Source organism: Coffea arabica, chromosome 11c, assembly GCF_036785885.1.
Source record: "Coffea arabica cultivar ET-39 chromosome 11c, Coffea Arabica ET-39 HiFi, whole genome shotgun sequence".
Classification (NCBI taxonomy): domain Eukaryota; kingdom Viridiplantae; phylum Streptophyta; class Magnoliopsida; order Gentianales; family Rubiaceae; genus Coffea; species Coffea arabica.
Genome location: NC_092330.1, coordinates 37,850,256 through 37,863,142, shown reverse-complemented (window position 1 = coordinate 37,863,142; position 12,887 = coordinate 37,850,256).

Here is a 12,887-nt window from a genome sequence, read left to right as displayed (position 1 = left end):
GGGAAAAACACGAAATCAAGGTTTTATGCAATCAAAATACAGCAAAAGTAAATCTAATAAAGAAAGATACCATGTAACTTGTGTTTCAGTTGACCACCACTGATATACTCCATGACCAGGCATGCTCTTCTGCAAGAATCATCGAATCCAAAGTCGACCAATTTGAGCATTGTATCCTCATACAGAAGTTTCTATTCTGATCTAAATTGTATCTCCTCCTATTCAATGTAATGAAACTAAAATAAATTCAATATCATGAAACTGAAAACTACGTATCTAATTTATATTGTCTTATCATGAAAATGGATAAAGCATATTACCTTTACATATTGATAGTAGCCCTAACACCGTATCTTGAAGGCATAGTTTCCTGGCGGTAACCCTGTAGGATCCCAATCTTCTACAGTGTGCATATATATTTTTCTATATTGACCTTCTCCAATAAACATCCCATTGGTCTCAATACTCTTATAAAGTGCTGATTCTGATATCATATGTGAAAAATCCACTGGGCTACAAAATAATAACTTATTAGCAACAAAACAACAGTTGAAGGATGCATATTTTCAAGACAACTCATACGTGTTACTAGTCCACACTATTTCAATGCTAGATCTATGAAATGAATGACAATCGAGCACACTGCAATGACCTTTTTATACTTGTGGCAACACATATTCTATCACGATTAATAAAGTTGACTTGCACATTGTTAACAACGCACTCAACTATAATTTAGGGGTCCATTAAATTTACATTATGTCCTTATTGAATAACCATTACTGCAAGCTTATTGTAGTAATTTAGATGGTCAAGCCAGCTACACGTTCTTCAAATAGTGCCTCTCATCTCTTGTTAGACCAACATGTCAAAGGAGCTTTCCCTTTGAATATTGTCTAAAATAGGAACTTGATCAAAGCCTGAATCAAATTTTGCACCAAAAGTATCATAATCAATAATAAAATTGGTATGCCAAACAAATTTGTTTCAACTAATTAAGACTCCAATTAAGGTTTGACTATCATATCTAACATGCACACCATACTCACTCTAAGCCATTTCCTAGAACTGTAGCCAGTCACCACAGGGAACATAAACAAAGATTTAGGTGAGCTATTAAGACCAAGATGCGTCCGCCTTGTGTTTTACATTTTCAAACATCTTTTAACATTTCAGTAAATGATGGAGATGATGTTTGACAACCAAATGAATGAGTTGTTGATTCCACCACAGTTGTTTGTTTCTGAAAAGGAATGCAAATTGAAATCTAATTTCCATATAACTTCACAAAGGAGACAATCTGAGTTTGAAAACCATTTGAAACTTGACACAAAAAAAGAACACTTTTACCAAGCACTGATCTAGATATGATTGAATCCTTGTTAGGTCTAACAAAAAGATGGCACTCAGGATACAATCTTTAGTTGACAGGACCCAAAAATACCGATTTTCAATGATGGTCAAAGATTTAATCGCAGAATTGAGCTATAAACCACTCATAACATTCAATAGGACTTAAGTGGAAAACATGCTTCAAATACATCATTGGAGCTTTGTTTACTGTCTTTGAAAACATGCACATATGTCTTTGTAGACTTGGTGATTACAAATAAAGCTAAGTATTGACATTATATGAGACTTTACCTTCATCAACGAAAAAGGAATAAAATCTCTCTACGTCCAATATGCTTCTTTGAACTTTGTTGATCCCATAATCTTTAAATAATTAGGATAGATTTATAAAACAGCTATATGATGTTGTTTCAACTCGTGTAGATCTATGGACTTATAGATCAGAGGTTTTTGCCTACAGTTGTGTACTCTGTCAACTGATAATGAAAAAAGATTATCAGGACAACTGTAGTTTGAGTAAAATTGCATGGTCAAGTTTTCGCAAAAATCAGGAATCTCTTGTCAATCAAGATTTTCAGATGGATGTAGCTGCTGGATATAAAATCACAAAATTGACAAGGAAATGTTTGCAACGTGATCCAGTTGACCAAGTAGATATGCGAAATGTCGTTCATTTCTTAGAGCAGTGGACTCTTGATCAAAAGGCCAAGAAATAGCGAACCAACTGAAAACTTTGCAAAGTTTTTTCTGAAGTTAGTGGTGAATGTCCGGTGATTAATCCTTTTTTTTTTTTGCTTAACATTGAACCATTGTTATCGCATTCTATATTTTGGTCCTCATTCTTCTTTCATACTAAACTCGCATTCTATATTTTGGTTCTCATATTTGGGTGAGTAACAGATTATGGATGACACATGAAACTGGCTTGTAAGTTGCACACGAAACTAGCTTTGTAAGTCGGATGTGTTTTCAACTTTACCTATGAAAGTGACTGAAGCTAATTATTTAACTGTATGTTATCTTTGTTAAAATCTTTTTTAAGGTTCGACTGTATTGCGAATTTTTTAGTACCTTGAAAGGTTAATTGGCGACTACATCTTCAACTACCACTTAATTACATGCAATTTTTCCCTTGGTGTGTTTTGTGCTTAGAAATGTACCGTTGTGATTTGATGTATGTAAAATTAAAAGATAATTCAAATTTTTGTTCCAAAAAATGTAAAAAATTTTCTAGAAACAATCATAATCTAAAGAAAATTACAAAAATTTTTCCACAATTTCAAATCTATTAAAAAATTTCAAGTATTATAAAAATATTCAATTTTAAAACTAAAGAAAGGGTCACTGTATGATTGATGCGGTGACCATTGTATGGCAACTGAAAAAAATATTTCTGCTACAACTGTGGACATTTATCTAATGAAAAATTTTCCTATCCTTCTAGAGCCAAAAAAAAAAATGAATGAAAGGTATATTTTGAAATGCGGCGACCCTAAGTAGAGAAAACACTTCTATCAACACCAAAACTAAGATATTTTTTAATTTAACAATATTTCTAGAGACTTACTAGAATTCGACATGAAGCCAACTGCGTTGCAATTCATCGTCAGATCATTGGTAAACTACACACTCCAGAAAAGAACATTTTTTCCGGTGAATATTGTATTTGAGGGATATGTGGGGTTAGATATTTTTTACTTCTTAAATCATGACATATAAAGAAAGGTAAATGGGACAAAATGAATGTGCACGTAAGTAAATGGAAAGTATATCCAAGGAATATGGGAACTATAGAAGTCTTCTTATCTATCCCATTCTTCCTCTAGTGAATTTAAGACGCAAAAGAACAAACAAAATAAGAACATCAAACCGGTAACATGCCAAATCATGTTGTGTCATCTGTAATAAATTTTTCAATCAACTAAATAAAGGAAACCTCATGATTGCATTTAGTAGGGAACAAATTTAGATATTTAAATTTTAAACAATCAAATGAGACAAACAATTTAGCATTCACAACAAACAAGGATGTCCAACGCAATTTCCATAGATTTGTCTTAATACAAAATATATTTCATTTTTTCTGGATATGTACAAACATATTTTACCGAGATAGCAACAAGCAATAAGGGAAAAACACGAAGTGAAGGTTTTATGCAATCAAAATACAGCAAAAGTAAATCTAATGAAGAAAGATACCGTGTAACTTGTGTTTCAGTTGACCACCACTGATATACTCCATGACCAGGCATGCTCTTCTGCAAGAATCATCGAATCCAAAGTCGACCAATTTGAGCATTGTATCCTCATACAGAAGTTTCTATTCTGATCTAAATTGTATCTCCTCCTATTCAATGTAATGAAACTAAAATAAATTCAATATCATGAAACTGAAAACTACGTATCTAATTTATATTGCCTTATCATGAAAATGGATAAAGCATATTACCTTTACATATTGATAGTAGCCCTAACACCGCATCTTGAAGGCATAGTTTCCTGGCGGTAGCCCTGTAGGATCCACATCTTCTACAGAGTGCATATATATTTTTCTATATTGACCTTCTCCAATAAACATCCCATTGGTCTCAATACTCTTATAAAGTGCTGATTCTGATATCATATGTGAAAAATTCACTGGGCTACAAAATAATAACTTATTAGCAACAAAACAGCAGTTGAAGGATGCATATTTTCAAGACAACTTGTACGTGTTACTAGTCCACACTATTTCAATGCTAGATCTATGAAATGAATGACAATCGAGCACACTGCAATGACCTTTTTATACTTGTGGCAACACATATTCTATCACGATTAATAAAGTTGACTTGCACATTGTTAACAACGCACTCAACTATAACTTAGGGGTCCGTTAAATTTACATTATGTCCTTATTGAATAACCATTACTGCAAGATTATTGTAGTAATTTAGATGGTCAAGCCAGCTACACGTTCTCCAAATGGTACCTCTCATCTCTTGTTGGACCAAAATGTCAAAGGAGCTTTCCCTTTGAATATTGTCTAAAATAGGAACTTGATCAAAGCCTGAATCAAATTTTGCACCAAAAGTATCATAATCAATAATAAAATTGGTATGCCAAACAAATTTGTTTCAACTAATTAAGACTCCAATTAAGGTTTGACTATCATATCTAACATGCACACCATACTCACTCTAAGCCATTTCCTAGAACTGTAGCCAGTCACCACAGGGAACATAAACAAAGATTTAGGTGAGCTATTAAGACCAAGATGCGTCCGCCTTGTGTTTTACATTTTCAAACATCTTTTAACATTTCAGTAAATGATGGAGATGATGTTTGACAACCAAATGAATGAGTTGTTGATTCCACCACAGTTGTTTGTTTCTGAAAAGGAATGCAAATTGAAATCTAATTTCCATATAACTTCACAAAGGAGACAATCTGAGTTTGAAAACCATTTGAAACTTGACACAAAAAAAGAACACTTTTACCAAGCACTGATCTAGATATGATTGAATCCTTGTTAGGTCTAACAAAAAGATGGCACTCAGGATACAATCTTTAGTTGACAGGACCCAAAAATACCGATTTTCAATGATGGTCAAAGATTTAATCGCAGAATTGAGCTATAAACCACTCATAACATTCAATAGGACTTAAGTGGAACAGTAACTCCTAAATTGAGAATACTCATTCTCATATTGCAAATTTTTCCAATTTACTATTCTTGTTAGAAAGCTAATATAATTGTTGACATGCTTCAAATACATCATTGGAGCTTTGTTTACTGTCTTTGAAAACATGCACATATATCTTTGTAGACTTGGTGATTACAAATAAAGCTAAGTATAGACATTATATGAGACTTTACCTTCATCAACGAAAAAGGAATAAAATCTCTCTACGTCCAATATGCTTCTTTGAACTTTGTTGATCCCATAATCTTTAAATAATTAGGATAGATTTATAAAACAGCTATATGATGTTGTTTCAACTCGTGTAGATCTATGGACTTATAGATCAGAGGTTTTTGCCTACAGTTGTGTACTCTGTCAACTGATAATGAAAAAAGATTATCAGGACAACTGTAGTTTGAGTAAAATTGCATGGTCAAGTTTTCGCAAAAATCAGGAATCTCTTGTCAATCAAGATTTTCAGATGGATGTAGCTGCTGGATATAAAATCATAAAATTGACAAGGAAATGTTTGCAACGTGATCCAGTTGACCAAGAAATAGCGAACCAACTGAAAACTTTGCAAAGTTTTTTCTGAAGTTAGTGGTGAATGTCCGGTGATTAATCCTTTTTTTTTTGCTTAACATTGAACCATTGTTATTGCATTCTATATTTTGGTCCTCATTCTTCTTTCATACTAAACTCGCATTCTATATTTTGGTTCTCATATTTGGGTGAGTAACAGATTATGGATGACACATGAAACTGGCTTGTAAGTTGCACACGAAAATAGCTTTGTAAGTCGGATGTGTTTTCAACTTTACCTATGAAAGTGATTGAAGCTAATTATTTAACTGTATGTTATCTTTGTTAAAATCTTTTTTAAGGTTCGACTGTATTGCGAATTATTTAGTACCTTGAAAGGTTAATTGGCGACTACATCTTCAACTACCACTTAATTACATGCAATTTTTCCCTTGGTGTGTTTTGTGCTTAGAAATGTACCGTTGTGATTTGATGTATGTAAAATTAAAAGATAATTCAAATTTTTGTTCCAAAAAATGTAAAAAATTTTCTAGAAACAATCATAATCTAAAGAAAATTACAAAAATTTTTCCACAATTTCAAATCTATTAAAAAATTTCAAGTAATACAAAAATATTCAATTTTAAAACTAAAGAAAGGGTCACTGTATGATTGATGCGGTGACCATTGTATGGCAACTGAAAAAAATATTTCTGCTACAACTGTGGACATTTATCTAATGAAAAATTTTCCTATCCTTCTAGAGCCAAAAAAAAATGAATGAAAGGTATATTTTGAAATGCGGCGACCCTAAGTAGAGAAAACACTTCTATCAACACCAAAACTGAGATATTTTTTAATTTAACAATATTTCTAGAAACTTACTAGAATTCGACATGAAGCCAACTGCGTTGCAATCCATCGTCAGATCATTGGTAAACCACACACTCCAGAAAAGAACATTTTTTCCGGTGAATATTGTATTTGAGGGATATGTGGGGTTAGATATTTTTTACTTCTTAAATCATGACATATAAAGAAAGGTAAATGGGACAAAATGAATGTGCACGTAAGTAAATGGGAAGTATATCCAAGGAATATACGAAACTATAGAAGTCTTCTTATCTATCCCATTCTTCCTCTAGTGAATTTAAGACGCAAAAGAACAAACAAAATAAGAACATCAAACCGGTAACATGCCAAATCATGTTGTGTTATCTGTAATAAATTTTTCAATTAACTAAATAAAGGAAACCTCATGATTGCATTTAGTAGGGAACAAATTTAGATATTTAAATTTTAAACAATCAAATGAGACAAACAATTTAGCATTCACAACAAACAAGGATGTCCAACGCAATTTCCATAGATTTGTTTTAATACAAAATATATTTCATTATTTCTGGATATGTACAAACATATTTTACCGAAATAGCAACAAGCAATAAGGAAAAAACACGAAGTGAAGGTTTTATGCAATCAAAATACAGCAAAAGTAAATCTAATGAAGAAAGATACCATGTAACTTGTGTTTCAGTTGACCACCACTGATATACTCCATGACCAGGCATGCTCTTCTGCAAGAATCATCGAATCCAAAGTCGACCAATTTGAGCATTGTATCCTCATACAGAAGTTTCTATTCTGATCTAAATTGTATCTCCTCCTATTCAATGTAATGAAACTAAAATAAATTCAATATCATGAAACTGAAAACTACGTATCTAATTTATATTGCCTTATCATGAAAATGGATAAAGCATATTACCTTTACATATTGATAGTAGCCCTAACACCGCATCTTGAAGGCATAGTTTCCTGGCGGTAGCCCTGTAGGATCCACATCTTCTACAGAGTACATATATATTTTTCTATATTGACCTTCTCCAATAAACATCCCATTGGTCTCAATACTCTTATAAAGTGCTGATTCTGATATCATATGTGAAAAATCCACTGGGCTACAAAATAATAACTTATTAGCAACAAAACAGCAGTTGAAGGATGCATATTTTCAAGACAACTTGTACGTGTTACTAGTCCACACTATTTCAATGCTAGATCTATGAAATGAATGACAATCGAGCACACTGCAATGACCTTTTTATACTTGTGGCAACACATATTCTATCACGATTAATAAAGTTGACTTGCACATTGTTAACAACGCACTCAACTATAACTTAGGGGTCCGTTAAATTTACATTATGTCCTTATTGAATAACCATTACTGCAAGATTATTGTAGTAATTTAGATGGTCAAGCCAGCTACACGTTCTCCAAATGGTACCTCTCATCTCTTGTTGGACCAAAATGTCAAAGGAGCTTTCCCTTTGAATATTGTCTAAAATAGGAACTTGATCAAAGCCTGAATCAAATTTTGCACCAAAAGTATCATAATCAATAATAAAATTGGTATGCCAAACAAATTTGTTTCAACTAATTAAGACTCCAATTAAGGTTTGACTATCATATCTAACATGCACACCATACTCACTCTAAGCCATTTCCTAGAACTGTAGCCAGTCACCACAGGGAACATAAACAAAGATTTAGGTGAGCTATTAAGACCAAGATGCGTCCGCCTTGTGTTTTACATTTTCAAACATCTTTTAACATTTCAGTAAATGATGGAGATGATGTTTGACAACCAAACGAATGAGTTGTTGATTCCACCACAGTTGTTTGTTTCTGAAAAGGAATGCAAATTGAAATCTAATTTCCATATAACTTCACAAAGGAGACAATCTGAGTTTGAAAACCATTTGAAACTTGACACAAAAAAAGAACACTTTTACCAAGCACTGATCTAGATATGATTGAATCCTTGTTAGGTCTAACAAAAAGATAGCACTCAGGATACAATCTTTAGTTGACAGGACCCAAAAATACCGATTTTCAATGATGGTCAAAGATTTAATCGCAGAATTGAGCTATAAACCACTCATAACATTCAATAGGACTTAAGTGGAACAGTAACTCCTAAATTGAGAATACTCATTCTCATATTGCAAATTCTTCCAATTTACTATTCTTGTTAGAAAGCTAATATAATTGTTGACATACTTCAAATACATCATTGGAGCTTTGTTTACTGTCTTTGAAAACATGCACATATGTCTTTGTAGACTTGGTGATTACAAATAAAGCTAAGTATAGACATTATATGAGACTTTACCTTCATCAACGAAAAAGGAATAAAATCTCTCTACGTCCAATATGCTTCTTTGAACTTTGTTGATCCCATAATCTTTAAATAATTAGGATAGATTTATAAAACAGCTATATGATGTTGTTTCAACTCGTGTAGATCTATGGACTTATAGATCAGAGGTTTTTGCCTACAGTTGTGTACTCTGTCAACTGATAATGAAAAAAGATTATCAGGACAACTGTAGTTTGAGTAAAATTGCATGGTCAAGTTTTCGCAAAAATCAGGAATCTCTTGTCAATCAAGATTTTCAGATGGATGTAGCTGCTGGATATAAAATCACAAAATTGACAAGGAAATGTTTGCAACGTGATCCAGTTGACCAAGTAGATATGCGATATGTCGTTCATTTCTTAGAGCAGTGGACTCTTGATCACAAGGCCAAGAAATAGCGAACCAACTGAAAACTTTGCAAAGTTTTTTCTGAAGTTAGTGGTGAATGTCCGGTGATTAATCCTTTTTTTTTTTTGCTTAATATTGAACCATTGTTATCGCATTCTATATTTTGGTCCTCATTCTTCTTTCATACTAAACTCGCATTCTATATTTTGGTTCTCATATTTGGGTGAGTAACAGATTATGGATGACACATGAAACTGGCTTGTAAGTTGCACACGAAACTAGCTTTGTAAGTCGGATGTGTTTTCAATTTTACTTATGAAAGTGACTGAAGCTAATTATTTAACTGTATGTTATCTTTGTTAAAATCTTTTTTAAGGTTCAACTGTATTGCGAATTATTTAGTACCTTGAAAGGTTAATTGGCGACTACATCTTCAACTACCACTTAATTACATGCAATTTTTCCCTTGGTGTGTTTTGTGCTTAGAAATGTACCGTTGTGATTTGATGTATGTAAAATTAAAAGATAATTCAAATTTTTGTTCCAAAAAATGTAAAAAATTTTCTAGAAACAATCATAATCTAAAGAAAATTACAAAAATTTTTCCACAATTTCAAATCTATTAAAAAATTTCAAGTATTATAAAAATATTCAATTTTAAAACTAAAGAAAGGGTCACTGTATGATTGATGCGGTGACCATTGTATGGCAACTGAAAAAAATATTTCTGCTACAACTGTGGACATTTATCTAATGAAAAATTTTCCTATCCTTCTAGAGCCAAAAAAAAAAATGAATGAAAGGTATATTTTGAAATGCAGCGACCCTAAGTAGAGAAAACACTTCTATCAACACCAAAATTGAGATATTTTTTAATTTAACAATATTTCTAGAAACTTACTAGAATTCGACATGAAGCTATGTGATTGGGTGTTTGACACCGGTTACACCTGTCTATATACAAAGCATGAAGGTGGATTTTGGTATTAAAATTTTTTTGCCACTTTTTGTTATTTCATTCTTACCCTCAAATAGGTAAGAAATCCACTATATAACCACCATCGAATAACTTCCAATAGCCTATTTTCAAAAGCAAAATTATTTCCGATAATTTTTTTTTTTTGGAAGTTTCAACTTCTACATTTTTTTAAATTATTCGAAAGCCTTAATAACATTTTTTCGTTTGGGTGGGCTTTTACACTAGCCCTCGTAAAGAAGCTCTCCTCTTCCATTTTGGGCTTCTCTGTCGTTCTCTTCTCTTCTTGGGTTGATCTCATGCTTCTGTTGTTTCCATTTCTTTCTCGGCCTTTTACCTGATGGACCGAGACGTCAAATTCTCCCACCCGCTCTTTGGGCTACGTATGGACGGGTCCCTGGCATTAGAATTCCCCAGTACATGCATCACCAGACAAATTCCCAAGTACATGGACTGATGTTCAACTTAGATGTATTCATCTAACGGAAGAGTTTCTTCCCAATAAATTCTTGGATGGAAATATACTAGACTTAAAAGATATTAAGGAAACAGAAAACCGAAAAAAAAGAGAAAAAAAAAAGTTGTATAAGCTACTTAGGAACCTTTCCTTGCAAAACATCATTTTCCGAACCAAAAAAGAAAAAAAAAGAGTAGGGAACCAGCACATAATTCTTTGGACTTAATTTCCTTGCTGCTTATCTAATAGGGTTATTATCACTTTACCCCTATAAACTATATCACTACTATTAGTTAACCCCCTAACGCTATCTTTTAGTCACTTTACCCTTATAAGTAATTTAATTCAACGTGTTAAGAAATTTTGGATAGAAATACCCTTTTATTTTATAACATTAATACATTATTATTATCACTTTATTCGTTTAGATTATAGTGATACAATCACTTTAGTTCCTAACATTATTTTCTAGGCATTTTACCTCATTGTTAATTTAACTAGAATGGTCAAAAAATTTTAAATATATTTACTCTTCTTTATATATAATTAAAAATAAAAAATTGGAATAATTATTCTTCCTTTTTTTCACTTTAAGAGATCGAAAAACATAAAAATAAAAGAATTTTCTCAAATTTCTTTTTTTCACATTTATTAATACTAGGAAAAGAAAAAGAGATTGGAAAGAAGGAGACAAAAAAATTAGATTTTACAAAAAAAAAAAAAGAAATAAAGAAAAGTCTAACATTATCGTATTATTTTAAGGTTATCGATATTAGGATTGGAATTTGGTGGTAAACAAAAAAGTGAAATAATTTTAAAATAATAAAAGTATTTAATTCTTTTTTATTTGTAATTTTTAAAAAATAATTGAGCTCTCTCTCTACCTCCCCCCCTCTCCCTCTCCTTCTCCATCTTTCTATTTTTTTCAATATTAATAAGATTGCCTAGAAAAAAGAAATTAATATTTTGACTTTTTTCTTGATGCTAAAAAGAAGAAGAGTCACTCCAAAATTTTTATTATTTTTATTATGCAAAAAGGAGGGTATTTTCTTTTAAAATTTTTTAACTTGCTAAGTTGGTTTAATGGTCTGATAAATTGTCTAAAAAATAACTCTATTGGCTAAATTGATAATGAAATTATATTTTATAGAGGTAAAGTGATAATAATTTTAAGGGTTAAACATGTCTTTTCACTTTAATTAATAAATTTCGTTAAATTTGACCGTTAGTTTTGGGGGTAAAATAACTAAAAGATAATAATGTTAAGACGAAAATTAATAGTAGCACAAAATATTAAGGGGTAAAGTAATAATAACCCTATCTAATATGATTGTTGTACGACTTTCTTTAATACATGGGACAATTATTGAGTAAATTTGCGGGAACGTTTTGTACACAGAAGAACGAAATATAACTCAGAAAAATTGGGCAGACAACCCGTGCGCGTCAAATTTTGAGGTTTTTTGGGTCAACAACGGATTAGGAAGTATTGACCATGACTTGGAATTAATGTTGGAAAGTTGAAACTTTGAAATTTGTGCTAGAAATTTTTACTGGTTTTGGAACTTAAACTTGGCGACTTTGGTCAACCACGATTCCGTGGTTGATGTAGCTTATTTGTTCCTGGCCTTTGGTTCTCTGTAAAAATCTTCGTATCCGTTTCCCAACTAAATCTTGCCTCGTTTCCACGTATCTTGCATCAATGTTCACTTCGAAGTAGGGTGTACAAGCGAGTATAATCAAATCCAACATTCTATTCTAGCGTTGAACCTTATTTGATCATTTTAATCGACTTGAAATTTTATTCAAATTATGTTTATTAATTTATCGAATTGAATTTGAATGATTTTTTAATAGAGATTGAAAGTTATCAAACATAAAATATTTTTCAAATTTTATTTCAGTAATTGACAAATCAAATTTGAATAAATTTTTATAAAACTAAATTCTATTCGAGTATCATACAGATTAGTACAACTTTCAACCCTATTTTGAACTTTGAACAATCAAATCTTTCATGCGTGCAAAGTGCATGCACTGGTCCTTTTAAATAGGACAAGTTCATTCTTGGTGTGGTAATGACCAGTTATGTCTACAAATAAAGCAAGCCTCGCATGGCAGAAGGAAATCCATGGTCTCAATTCAATGGGATACATCATCCAATTCATGTTACAAGTTCATATCATGTCAATTGTTCCACACATTGGTAATGAACAGTGTCAAAAGATTACACCCAAAAAAAAAAAAAGGTATATCAATCTATTCTGGAGCCTGTATATGGAAGTATATTCATGTGATTTTGGATGACATATGCCACAAACTTTCTACCTTCTTAGCCTAGCCTGTGATTCAAAACCTCAA